General features: G+C 41.6%; 1 protein-coding gene across 1 annotated transcript in view; it reads left to right on the top strand.

Annotated features, from left to right (window-relative positions):
* NCAM2 (neural cell adhesion molecule 2) overlaps positions 1-13787 on the top strand; it is a 454404-nt gene that overhangs the window by 135301 nt on the left and 305316 nt on the right.

Here is a 13787-nt window from a genome sequence, read left to right as displayed (position 1 = left end):
CACATATGATAAAAAGAACCTTCATGTTTTCTACATTTTCAACACTTGTTGGACATATTTTGGTTCATGTTGGCTATTTTCTTTGGCGTCATATACCACCTGTACATCATTTTATAACAATTCTCCTTAACATTAGTACAGGTTGAGATCTTAATAGAGTTCTTCCACAAATATTCCCATGAGTCTATAGTTATCTCAGTGTTCATATTAACTGCCCATTTTAGCATTTGTTCTTTCACCATCTCATCTTCAGTATACCATTTTAACAAAATTTTATATATGGTAGAAATCACCTTTTCCCCTCCTCCCTCCCAGACAGTTTCAATTTCGTTTTTCTCCTCTCTAAAACCATATTTTTTCTTATCTGCCTTAAACAAGTCATAAATCTGTAAATAGCTCAACCATACATATTTATAATGTATCTCATCCTGCTCCTTCATTTTCCATTTTGTTCCCTCTTTTTTAAATAGATCTCTGTATGGCAACCATTCTTCTCCAGTTTGTCTTGTATACAATGTCAATACTTCTGCTGGTACTATCCATAGTGGTCTAGCCATACACTTATATACACTTGACCAGCCAATCAGCTTACTACTGAGTCACAGTGAGATAGCTCAGCTTAGCTCCAGTCAGAACCGGTTTGCTCTGGTTCTTCAGACTGTCAGACACCTGTCAATTAGATTGGCATGATCACACATACTGAAGACTTATACCTTTCAACAGTATGAACCCACACTTTAAATTTTTGGCAAGGAAATCCCTAAAGGTGGCCAATTAAGGTTTGGAAAGGGAATATATATGGCCTACAATTAGTGGGCCCCCTGGTAGCAGGTCTGTGTTACAGTTGCAGGGCCAATGTGGTAATAGGTGGTTAGTCTCTTTGATTCTTAACAGATCAGCAAATTCTCTGTACTTCTCTGGGAGCTGAGGGAATATGGGGTCCAGAAATCAGTAAAGGAATCCAACATACAGGTCAAATAGTGCTGGAGACTTTAAGGCAACTAGAATTTCTTGGCAGATCCAGCAGCTGTCGGGATTCTGGAAGGAGCCCAGGATCACCCAGGACTAGAAGAAACTGAAGTGTTCACCCTGTGTTAAATCTGAGCATCTCTTAATAGTATTGGATCTCAAGACTCGGACAGTTTCTTGTGTGATGGGCCCTGAGGACAGCAGATGCCTGTAAAGAGACATGCCATATGTGAGGTTCTAGCTCACATATTGCAGACATAAATTACATATCCATACCTCATTACGTTTCTCTTTATTTATTCCATTCATCATTGTTTGAAGTGGCAATACTAGTTTCTCTTCTAAACATTTGCAATACATTGTTGTTAGTTCATCTGGGCTTGGTGCTTTATCTTTTTTCAGTTTCTTTATGGCTTGTGAGATCTCTTGTGTAGTAACGTTTTGATTCTGTTAAGTACGAGACTCGAGGCAGCAGGTGAACGGTGATAACAGCTTTATTGAACACAAAGTCAGAAGAACCAGAACGAGACAAACAACAGAACAACAGGCTCCTTTTTAAACAGTCCGGGCTTGGCAAGCCATGCCTACAAGTCAGATAACATCCAATCATATTCAGTACATAAAGACCAATCAGTTTGCTTCCCTCCAGAACTTCCCTTGTTCTGATAGGTCGGTTTACAATACCTTGTTTAGGCTCAAGCTCAATACATTCATACATTCTATTCCATACATAACAATCCTCTCCCTTAAGACGAGACAACCCTTGAACGAATATAGTCCTTCAAGTAAGCAGGACGCTGCTTGACCCGTTGGGATCATCTTACATTTACTGTTAGAGGGGTAGGAGGAAAAACTTCAGGCTCGCTGTGAGTGAGTTCGGATTGATCCTTAATGGGATTGAGTGTCCGTGGCCGAATTCCATAGTCGTGGCTCTGCTCGCCCTCGACTCTGCCTGGGGGTTCCAGTGCTTGGAAGCCCTCAGTCTGTTCGGAGTCTGGAGACTCTACCTGACCGTCCGAGTCAGGTACGTCAGCCACCTGGGGAAGGGAATCAGGGACTGTGTCAGCCCACCGTTTGCGCAACTGATCAACATGGCACTTCATTACTCGACCATCAGTAATTCTCACAGTATAATGGCGGGACCCTAAGACATGAGTTACTGTGGCTGGTAACCATTTGTGCCCACTTCTGTAGTTTCTGGCATAAACACTTTCCCCATCAACAAACACCCGGGGTTGGTCAGTGGACTCACTGTTCGGCAGCCGGGCTGAGGTTAAGTCCTGGTGCATACGGTCTAACAACATAGTTAGTCACCGACCCATCAGCATCTCGGCCAGACTCCGCCCTGTCACAGAGTGCAGCATGACGTGTTGGTGTAGGAGGAAGGACACCACCTTCTGGCCCCAGTTTCCTTGCACCAAGTGGCCCAAAGTCTCCTTTATGGTCCGCACCATCCTTTCGGCTTGCCCGTTGGTTGCCGGGTGGAATGGTGTGGATGTGCTATGGGCAATTAGGTTTGCCGCCAAAAATTCCCTGAACTCCATGGCGGTAAAGCATGTCCTGTTGTCAGGCACCAGTGTGTCTGGCAACCTGTGCATTGCAAACACACGGCACAATACATTTATTACGGTCAATGCAGTCATTTTAGTTGTGGGGACTACCTCGAGCCACTGAATAAGCATCCATGATGATGAGGAAAACCTGACCCTGGAACAAGGCACCTACAGCATCCTATTTTCCTTTCCTATTGGGTCTTAAAAATGGACACTGTCAAGATTATAAGAATGATTGCACTACAAAAGGTTCAATTTTATGGTTGTCAATCTATAAACTGAATAGGCCAGAGGGAAAGATGAAAACGACTGCAGTAAAGCTCATTCAGATGTTTGGGTTCATTCTGTCTCAGCCTTGAGACATTTAAAATGAAGTTTAAAAAACACCCTCTTATCCCCTACTCCAGGACATGGTACAATACTGCGTAGTGCTATGCTTTTGTTGTTGTTTTGTTCCATATGAGTGAGCAATGTCATGGAATAGCTGAAAGTCTTGCACTGAATCACTTGAATAGATTTCTTAGTAGCTCTAGATAGTGGCATGCTGCAATGGAGCAGAAAGATAGGCATTAAGCAATTTCTGAAAAAGAGCCATGTGAAGATCAGGCCATAAAGGTTTCAAAAGGGTTTTGAATTATTATAGTAAAAGCTGAAGTCACACAACAAGAAGTTATTGCAACACTCATAAAGAATTTTTGGCAGTAATTAAATATATCCTCTATTATGTGCTGAAAGGATTTGTGATAAGAATTGACAATATATTTTCTCAGAAGCATTTTAAATTCAAAATTTCTTAATGGCACCTGGCCAGCTGCTTGGGGGGGGGGAGAGATAAGAGGATATAAGATTCTGAAATGCTTTGAAAGCTTGGCAACTATGATGATTTCACTTTTCTGTGAAGAGGTGGGTTAAATACTTGCCTTGGGATAAGGATAATTTGTTCAATGTTTAAACTGCAGAAAGGGTATGTTCTTGAAGGAAGATTTGCCTATTCAGGTGAGCCAGAATAATAATGATAACATCCACAGAACTAATTCTGTGCACACTTTTATTTCCTGTGCAGCAATCTCTACCACATGACAAAAATGGCTGAAATAATTTGATTGTTTAGCATAGACACTAATTCTAAATCAATCCCTATTTTTATGTGTGATGACATTCTATTTGCTAGATGACTGAGAAAGACAGTCTCTGTCTATAGTTTCAGGTAGGTAGCCATGTTGGTCTGCAGTAGAACAGTTAGATTCAAGTCCAGCAGCACCTTAGAGGCCAACAAGATGTTCAAGGTATAAGTTTTGAAGAGGAAAAATTCCCTTTGTCAGACGTGAGTGAGTACAAATGGAGATCCAGGTCTTTTGTATCCCAGTCAGAAGGTGGGAGGGGTGTTGTAAAGGATGCAGAGGTATAATGCACATTGTAATCAGTTTGATTAGAGCAGAGGGGAAATGCTTGGGGGCAGAAAAATTGCATCTGTAGTGAGGTAAGAATCCTGTGTTCCTGTTTCCTTGTTATAAACCAAGATTAGTATATGTTTTGTAGGATGGTTAGGACCGTAGTGTATGTAGTTGCTTGCCAGTTCTTTAATCTCTTTCATTAGTTTCCCCAAATGCTACGTTTACTCAAAATATGGATCTGCCATATAGTTGTAGGTGACAGTGAATCTTACATTGGAAAGCACCCATATTTCTTTTTTCTGGCTTGAAATAGCTCTAAGAAAAATGCATGAACTGTATCCCATTAATACAACATTCAGCATTCGCTTTGTTGATTTCTGGTGGGATATAATTTGCATCCTTAAATACAATTTTCTGGTATGTAAAACATGTTTTCACACACACCTCTCATATGTAAGGGTTATGTGAAAGAAACAGCAATGATAAACCATAGCTACTACGTTATTTATCCATATCCTCAGAAATAAGACTGATGGGGGGGGGCGGAGAGAGAGAAAGAAAGAACACTATGTGAAAGTTGGGTGCATGGGAATTGTACAGAATACTCTCAACATTTGTTAGATTTTTTCCACTATTAACCTGTCTCACTAAATTATTAACACTAGCATAGTAGATTATAACAAGTCCCCTTGAAGTTAATTAAATTCCTTTACACTGTTTTCTAAGGTGTACTTCAAATATGTGAAAGTACTGTACATAGCACTGGACAAACATTATAACTTTAAATTCTTTAAGGATGCATAAAGGAAAGGAAAATTCCATGACATTTTCATTTACAATTCAAAAAAGATTTCCGAGGTTTAGAATAATAAATCTAAATTGAGTCATGGGAACATATTGGCTTCATTTAATTTTGAATAGCTTCAGCTTTAGAATGTGATATAAGTGCAAATCCTAGGATTATGTTTGTGTTTTTCCTCCCAGAAAGCCCATGTGTAAATATAAGCAATTCTAATGCCCATAGAATATAAAAATAAGCTTTGAGTTTTATAAGTTCATTTTAAAGCAATCAATGTTAAATTAAACTTACATTCTTCCATGCTGAACATTTTCAAATCAAGCTGAAGAAGGTAGCTCTTAAGTGTAAAAATGTAAGGACTGATAGTCTTTAGCTGTGTATAAGATTTGTGAGTCATAGCACATGTGATGCAGCTGGAGTGATTTACAGATTATTATATTATTATTAATAATATTATTAAAACAAGATGCTTAGATTAGTCTTGTGGCCCTAGGACTATTTTCCTTCTGTATCATTATCAGCATTTCTGTTGGCAAATTCCCTGTCCAAAGCCCTTTGATATGGAAGGAAAATAGCCTTAGTGCCACAAGAAAGGCTCCCTGATTTTAATATATTTTTTAAGACTTTAAGGAGGACCAATGGGCAATCCTCCCTGTATTTAGTTCCCTTTGGATGAGAGAGGACATTTTATGTATAGCTGATGTATGCTAATTAAGACAATCACACATTTGAATTATGAGATAATGGTTTGTGGGTGCATGGTGGTACAAGTAACTTGAGATTGAAAACAAAAGACCAGCCTGTGTATGTGCTTTTATTAAACGGCTTTGGACAGGGAATTTGCCAACATAAATGCTGATAATGCATTGCATTAAAAAGTAGGGTTGCCAGTCCCCAGGTGGGAGCGAGGATACCCCAATTTCACAGGATCCAGTCTGCTGCCAGCCAGCTGGCCAGTGGGAGGAAGCCCCACCCTAACAGCCACAGCTGGGTGCAACATCCCCGGTGTGATGACATCACTTCCGAGTGACATCATCATGCCAGGGGCATTGTGCATGGTGACGTCACCACGCCCCCCCCCCCAATCCCGAGAAGCTCCCTCTTACCCTCTGCTGGCAGAAGAAAAGGACCTGGCAACCCTATTAAAAAGTGAAAGTCTGCAGGTCCTAAAATGACTGCCAGTTTACTGCAACATAAAGTGTAAATAAATAGGATGTTAATTTTCATAATTTATTTCAGTAATTTGTAATTTCAGTAATTCAGTTTTTTTTTTAAAAATTCAGTAATTAACATAACTAGTTACGGTTACATCCAGCTTCCTACAAACTGAAAGTGATGTCAGGAATGGATGTTCCCATTCTCCCCATGAGTAATGTGGTTAGTTCCACCAAATTCATCCTCGTTTCAGTGCATTCTGGTATATATACCAGAATGCACTGAAACGAGGATGAATTTGGTGGAACTAACCACATTACTCCCAGGTATCTGGTTTTGTTTACCACCTCACATTAAGTAAGGTTTTTCCATTTTAATTTCTGCTTAAGGCAATAGCTGTATGAGCACAGACAGACAGACAGACAGACACTCTTACCTGAAAGAGCAAGTGCAGTTTTGCTTGTGTTACCAAATTCTATCTGCTTGCAGCATTTCTGCTTACCAAATTCTATCTAGATTTTACCAAATTCTATTTGCTTGCAGCAGTTTCCAGTGCCAAAGGATATATTGTTCAGGAGAGTTCCTTGATCTTCAGTAGAGGTCACTGGGATGATAGAGAAAAAAAACAGGGATGTTTCTTTCTACCCACTAGAAGTTTCCTGTGACTAGAACAGATTATAACCTTTAGCCAGGGGCATGTGTGGGTTGAGGGGAGGGGCAGGACTCCCATCTTATTCAAATCAAGGCTCCCATCCAAGTCTTAGTGCATTATCACTCAGCAAACAAGCACCCAAAGAATGCTTGTTAATGGTTTCCCAGCCTCTTGGAGAGGAATGACAAGTGGAATGCCTCAAGGATCTGTCCTGGGACCTGTTTTGTTCAACATCTGTATAAATGATTTGGATGACGGAATAGACAGAATGCTTATTCAATTTGCAGATGATACTAAATTGGGAGGGGTAGCAAATACGGTAGAAGACAGAGTCAGGATACAGGATGATCTTGACAGGCTGGAAAACTGGGCTAAAACAAATAAAATGAATTTCAGTGGGGATAAATGTAAAGTTCTGCATTTAGGTAGAAAAATCAAATACATAATTATAGGTTGGGGGAGTCTTGTCTTGGCAGTCGTATGCACGAAAACTATCTAGGGGTCTTAGTAGACCATACAGTTAACATATAACAGCAGTGTGATGTGGTAGCTAAAAGGCAAATGCAATTTTGGGCTGTATCAACAGAAGTATAGTGTCCAGATCACACGTGAAGTGATGGTATTGCTTTACGCTGCTCTAGTTAGACCTCACCTAGAGTATTGTGTTGAGGTTTGGGCACCACAATTTAAGAAGGATACAGACAAGCTGGAACGTGTCCAGAGAGGGGCAACAAAAATGGTGAGGGGTCTGGAGACCAAGTCCTTTGAGGAAAACTTGAAAGGGCAGGGTATGTTTAGCCTGGTGAGGAAACAACTGAGATGTGATATGATAATCAACTTCAAGTATGTGAAGAACTGTCATATAGAGGATGGTACAGAGTTGTTTTCTGTTGCTCCAGAAGGTCCAATGGGTTTAAATTAAATCAGAGGTGTTTTCAGCTAAACATTAGGAAGAACTTCCTGACAGATCGGTTCCTCTATGGAACAGGCTTCCTCGGGAGGTGGTGGGCTCTCCTTCTTTGAAGGTTTTCAAAGAGATGTTAGATGGCCATCTGACAGCAATGCTGATTCTGTGAACTTAGGCAGTTCATGAGAGGGAGGGCAGGAAGGGTTGCCTCAGTGCTGAGTTCTTGTGGCCCTTTCCTATATGCCCAGGGAAATGCTGATTGCCACTTTGGGGCCAGGAAGCAATTTTTCTCCAAGCCAGTTTGGCTGGAGATCCTGGAGATTTTTTGTCATCTTCTGGGCATGGAACAGTGGTCACTGGGGGTGTGAGGGGAGCGGTTTTTGAATTTCCTGCCTTGTGCAGTGGGTTGGACTAGATGACAATGGATATCCCTTCCAACTCTATGATTCTATGAAATGCAAGGTCTATAATATACAAAGAACAATCATTCAGTCAATCATTTTCATATTAAACCAGGATACTGCTGTAGTAGTAGTAATAGGTTGAGTAGAAAACATCCATAAACTATAAAAGTATTTATTTTCATTTTTGGATTTAAAACTTTCACTATTGTGCTAAATAAATTTTTTATCTTCCCCAAAAAATCCTTTACACACACACACACACACACACACACTGAAAACAATAATCATTTGCACTTCTTTGCTTCAGGCTACATCTTCCTTCCTTTTAATGGTTCCAGAAAAGTTGGGGGGGGGGGGCAGAAAGCTCTTTTGTTGTTTTGGTTTTTCTCTGTGTTTGACAATCATGGACTGCTTGTGTAGGCAAAACCGTTCAACTAAATCCTTGATTCCTTGCCAGCTTTTAAGGCAATGTTCTAAATTCCTGTAAGTGTACAGCCCTGGGGAATGCTGGAAATGGTACTTCTAAATATTTGATATGTTTGCTACCACCCATTGTGAAAAGAAGTCTGGGTATAGTGAATTGTCACTTATTGGATCATACTCTTTTTGGAAAAGAAACAGCTATAGTTAAATTGCTTTAGCACACAATTGCCCTAAATCTAATATTCCTACTTGGATTAATGTATTTGCAAGGTTTAAAGCAAACCTCAAGGGAAAAATGAAAAGTATCCATCTTCTAATACCATACAGTGTGTTGATAAAATATAAACTGCAGATGCTCAGTACTGTGAATTGAAAATAAATATTTTTCAAATGACCTTTTTCATATCTACACTGAGCCAAAGTATATGGGATTGGGGAGGGGTATGTGTGTATTTATTTGTATGTCCACCTGCTCACATGTATAGTGGATGTAGAGGTAGGGAATGCTTACGGGTGGGAAAGCCCTGTGTGGGTGTGGAATTCAGTAGTAAACTTGTTTGGCCCTTTGTTTCTGTCACTACTTCCAATGATATGTTGTCAAAAGAAGTTGTAAGTGATCTGAGCATTATTTTAGTGCTTCTGAATAATAGCAAAAGATGTAAAATTTCATGTCTTGCCTATGGAGAAATGCCCCAAAGCTAAATGTGTAGATTTGGAATATGCATCTCCCTTATTGGGATATCTTCAAATACCAAACTGATGAGCAATTTCTCTTCCTTTACTTTCAGTAGTAAAGTACACATGACATGGACCCAGAAAGCATTCGACCAAATACATGTTATAACCTAACACCAGCACTAAAGTCAAGCTATTCACCTGCTTTCCTTTCACACACAATGCCAGTAAAATCTGGTCATAATACCATAACCTGAAAAAAAATCTGCTTGTGTCCAGTCTCTTAAAAATTTGTAACATTGAGCTTGAGGAAAAGTTTTGATGAGTTCAAAAGCTTGCACAATATTTTCTGTAAATTGAGTTAGTCCTAATAAAGGGTATTACATAGAATTTGTTCAGTCACAAACACTGTTCTTTTGGCGTTTCCACATAGTGTTTGAAACTATCCTAAAACTGCTGTGCAAAGTACCCTTGCTTTTGAGAATCCCGAAGAAGCTGATGCCTTCATTGAGGATGACTACATTTTTTTCCTCAGTTTTTTTTTTTCTATAAAAGAAGTAGATAAATGCCCAATAGTGCTTTTCAGGTAGAAGCTCAGAATGCCATACACTACAGAGATGAGAGAAATAAGTGAGCACTGAGGCCTTTGGATGCCTATTATAAGAACATTACAATTACTAGAATCTCTCCTTATATATATTTGAGTTTTCGTGTCCCTCTTGCCTGAATGTTCCACGTGCCTCCACAGCCTTTCGCTCCCTGATGTGTCAAAAGGGGGAGAGGAGAATAATGTAAGCTGCTTTGGTCCCCATTGCAGTGCAAGACTATTTTTCCTCCTGGATAACCATTGTTGCCAATCTCCAGGTGAGGGCTGGAGATCACTCAGAATTACAACTGCTCTCCAAAATGCAGAGATCAGTTCCCCTGGAGAAAATGATGGATTCTGGGTCCTTATACCCTGCTGAGATGCCTCCTTCATGACTGCCAATGTGACATGGCAGGGCTTCAGAGCATGGAAGAGGCTGCAGGTGTGGGGGGAGGAGGAAAGCTGAAGAGTGAGAGGCAGAAAATTGCAGGTTGATGATTGGCTGGGAAGGAGATAGGGTTGCCAACTCCAGGTGGGAGATTCCTGGAGATATAAAGGATGGAACCTGGAGAGGGTGAGGTTTGAGGAGGGGTGGGACCTGAGACAGGTGCAATGCCATAGACTCCACCCTCCCAACCAACCATTCCCTTCTGGGGAACCACTGTTGCCAATCTCAGAAGAGGGGTGGAAATCACTCAGAATTATAACTGATCTCCAGGAGGGAGGGGGGAGGAGATGGAAAGCTGAAATCAGAGGAGCAGATAATGGCAGTTTGATGCTTGACGGGGAAGGAGATAGGGTTGCCAACTTCAGGTGGGAAATTCATGGAGATTTGAGGGGTGGAGCCTGGAGAGGGTGAGGTTTGAGGAGGGGTGGGACCTCAGACAGGTACAATGCCATAGATTCCACCCTCCAAACCAGCCATTTCCTCATGAGTAACAATTGCTGCCAATGTCCAGATGGGGGCTGGAGATCACTCAAAATTACAACTGCAGGTGGAGGAGGAGGAGGAGGAGGAGAGGAGGAGATTGGATTTATACCCCGCCCTTCACTTGGAGTCGCAGAGCGGCTTACAAACTCCTTTCCCCTCCCCTCCCCACAACAGACACCCTGCGAGGTGGGTGGGGCTGAGAGAACTCTGACACAAACTGCTGTTTTTCAAGGACAGCTGTGCCAGAGCTTGTGACTAACCCAAGGTCACATCAGCAGGTGCAAGTGGAGGAGTGGGGAATCAAACCCGGTTCTCCCAGATTAGAGTTCGTACACTTAAGCACCACACCAAACTGGCTCTCTTGGGCACTCAATGAAATTGCTGAGTGGTCGAGTGGTCGAGTTACGCCCTTCACTTGGAGTCTCAGAGCGGCTTACAAACTCCTTTCCCCTCCCCTCCCCACAACAGCCACCCTGTGATGTGGGTGGGGCTGAGAGAACTCTGACACAAACTGCTGTTTTTCAAGGACAGCTGTGCCAGAGCTTGTGACTAACCCAAGGTCACATCAGCAGGTGCAAGTGGAGGAGTGGGGAATCAAACCCGATTCTCCCAGATTAGAGTCCGCACACTTAACCACTACACCAAACTGGCTCTCAGGTAGCAGAGATCAGTTCCTCTGGAGAAAATGGTGGACTCTGTGTCATTATACCCTGCTGAGGTCACCACAGCACATTGATACTGAGTGACCAAGGCCTTGGCACTCTCCCAGAGCCTCTTTCTAGAGCTCGTTGTATTTATTTCCATAACGGCCCTTATTCCTAGTACTACAATAAAACAGATTTCCCCTTTGTGAAATGTCTAGCCTTAAGAGATCATCATTTCTGAAGAAGAAAACTCTTCAGGGCTCTACTTGCATCTTCTTTATTATCTCACACTCTTACTCACAAATAGTTTTCTTTTTAGGAGAAAATGAAGTGGCCATACAGGAACAGTGAAGAGTTCTGCTATTTAACCAGAAGAAGTAATGAGAACTGTCCCAAGCCAGAAATCTAGCTGGTTAAGGACATTTAAGAAGCAAGTTATGAGGCAGATTTTCCCACCAAAATGCTGACTGAGCAGCCTCTTAGTAGCATATTTTATATAATAGAATTATAACTTTCTGCACATCTTATCTAGTGATAGAACAGTTATTTGGCTTTTCCCCAGGCCAGAGATTTATTGTAGCTAAGCAGGAGCTCTCTTATAAATCCCTTTATAAATGGCACTTCTCACAAAGTAAAGTTCAAACAAGAATGTTGATTTTATTGAACAGGCACAGTTGGGTTAGGAATAGGCAGGGGATGAGAAACTGAGGTAAATTTTGTTGTTTATACGAATTATAATATTTTGAACAGGCAACAGAGTATGGTTGAAGCTTATTTTCTTAGAGACTCAGTTCTTAACTGTGAGAGGTTTGTTTGTCTTGGAGATTTCTTTCAGCAACAATGTGTCTTAATAAAGTTTCATAAAACTGAGTTTCCTGTATTGAAATACTTCCCTTACAACTTTCCCTTTTATTCTTGAGAAGTCTGTTTCCCTTTTCACACAAACTTGTGGGCACTCAATGAGCAGTCAGGTTAGAACATATAGAAGGAAGTACTTCTTCACCCAGAGAGTGATTAACATGTGGAATTCACTGCCACCGGAGGTGGTGGCAGCTACACGCATGGACAGCTTCAAGAGGGAGTTAGATAAACATATGGAGCAGAGATCTATCAGTGGCTATTAGCCACAAGGTATAGATAGAAACTCTGGGGCAAGTGATGTACTGTATTCTTGGTGCTTGGGGGGGGCAACAGTGGGGGAGTTTCTAGTGCCCTGGCCCCACTGATGGACCTCCTGATGGCACCTGTGGCCAATGTTGGACTGGATGGGCCATTGGCCTGATCCAACATTGGTGTCTCTTATGTTCTTATGAACCTACTGAATAACTGGGTAAGAAATATCCCCCTCTTTCTAGGAGCAATAATCCTTTTCTGTTTGGCTAGACTGGCAGTTTCAACCTGCTGTTTAGTCTCTTCTGTCAAACCTAAAACCCTTTTCTGGAGACTGTAAATAAACAGAATTCAGCTAGGGCTGACAGACTTTAAGTTCTAATTTCTGAACTTCTCCTCAAATGCATTGGTACACAGTAAGAGCAAGGAGTTGTGTCCCTTCACTGTCCAAGAGAACTTGTCTATTTCCTCCTGACTGGCTATTGCCAAGCCAAAGTGCAAATGATGGCTGACTCAGTCTGACCAGTCTAACAAGAGTTTAGAAAGCTCTCCTCACCTGGCACCGACCGATCAGAGAGAAGAGGGGGTGCATACAGGCAGCAGTCTGTTGATCAAACTATGTCCTACAGTGAAGCATTAACCCCCTAATCTCCCAGTTCACTGCTTTTGATGCTCTAAGTATCCTGGTTTTGGAGGTCAGTTCATCACACAAATATCTAGAAGTAGAAGGCATTCAGCATTGGGGAGCTATGGAATAAAGCAAATGATACCATGCTTCTAAAGTGCAATCATACATCATTCCATCCCGTATCATGTATCTATGCTGCAATCTTCTGCATACTTTCTTTGGAGAAGGGCAACCCGGGGGAGACCAGGGGGGCAAGGTCATAAGGAGATAGCTGCTGGTTATGATTTTTGGTGATGTTATTCAGTGACACGGTTGAGTCTGACTCTTCGCGACCCCATGGGCCACATCGTGCCAGGCCCTCCTGTCATTGGTCATCCTCCAGAGTTTTCTCAACTTCATGTCCGTTGCATCGATAACACTGTCTAACCATCTCATCCTTTGTTGTCCCCTTCTTTTTTTACCTTCAATCTTTACCAGCATCAGGGTCTTCTCCAGTGAATGCTTCCTTCTCATTTGGTGGCCAAAGTATTTGAGCTTCAACTTCAGTATCTGGACTTCCAGGAAACAGTCAGGGTTTATTTCTTTTAGAACTGACTGATTTGATCTCCTTGGAATCCAAGGGACTCTCAGGAATCTTCTCCAGCATTGACTTCCAGTTTCGGTGACTCGCAGGTGTCAGCAAGCTGCCATGGTGTTCTGTGTTAGTTGTATCTCTGTACAGTTGCTAACCCCCCCCCCTGCCAGCGGGAAAGTGACCCATTGGTTCTGTACCTGGTTCAAATCCCTTTATCATGCTTGTCCTAACCGTTTGTATTCAGTTCTAACAAAGAACGTGTTTGAGTGTCTTTCCAAAGCTTTGAAATAAATTTTGCTTTTCTTTAAAACGTGGATTTATTCTCGATGCTTGGGGATACAACATATTGTTAGAACTGAATACAAACGGTTAGGACAAGCATG

This window comes from Gekko japonicus, unplaced genomic scaffold, assembly GCF_001447785.1.
Source record: "Gekko japonicus isolate JY-2015 unplaced genomic scaffold, Gekko_japonicus_V1.1 scaffold1351, whole genome shotgun sequence".
Classification (NCBI taxonomy): domain Eukaryota; kingdom Metazoa; phylum Chordata; class Lepidosauria; order Squamata; family Gekkonidae; genus Gekko; species Gekko japonicus.
Note: the sequence above shows the minus strand (reverse complement) of the source record. Positions and strands in the feature narration are given on the sequence as shown.